Consider the following 670-nt stretch of genomic DNA (forward strand, 5'->3'; position numbering starts at 1 on the left):
TGTGCCAGTATCATGTTGTTTTTATGACTATAGCTCTGTAATACAGCTTAAAATCTAGTATATTAATCCCCCCAGCATTTCTTTTAATGCTCAGGGTTGTTTTGAATATCTGAGGTCTTTTGTGCTTCTGTATGAATCTTAGGATGGCTTTTTCCAGTTCTGTGAAAAATGTCATGGGGATTTTGATTGGCATTGAATTGAATCTATAAATGACTTTTGGTAGGATGGTCATTTTCACAATATTAATTCTTCCAATCCATGAGCATGGGATGTCCTTCCATCTTCTGATGTCTTCATCAATCTTTTTCTTTAATGATTTAAAGTTTTCTTTGTAGAACTCTTTAATGTCTTTGGTCAGTTTTATTCTGAGACATTTTATTTTATTTTTTTGCAGCTATTGTGACGGGGAGTGTTTCCATGTGCTCTTTCTCTGATTGCTTGTTATTGGTATATAGAAAGGCTACAGACTTTTGTAGGTTAATTTTGTAACCTGTCACTTTACTGAACTTGTTAATAATTTTGAGGAGTTTTCTGGTGGAATTTTTGGGGTCTCTTAGATATCATATCATCTGCAAAAAAGGATAATTTGAGCTCTTCTTTTCAAATTATTACTCCTTTAATTTCCTGCTCTTGTCTTATTGCTCTTGCAAGAGTTTCAAGTACTATGTTA

Source organism: Nannospalax galili, unplaced genomic scaffold (assembly GCF_000622305.1).
Source record: "Nannospalax galili isolate Female #2095 unplaced genomic scaffold, S.galili_v1.0 scaffold629, whole genome shotgun sequence".
NCBI classification, from domain to species: Eukaryota; Metazoa; Chordata; class Mammalia; order Rodentia; family Spalacidae; genus Nannospalax; species Nannospalax galili.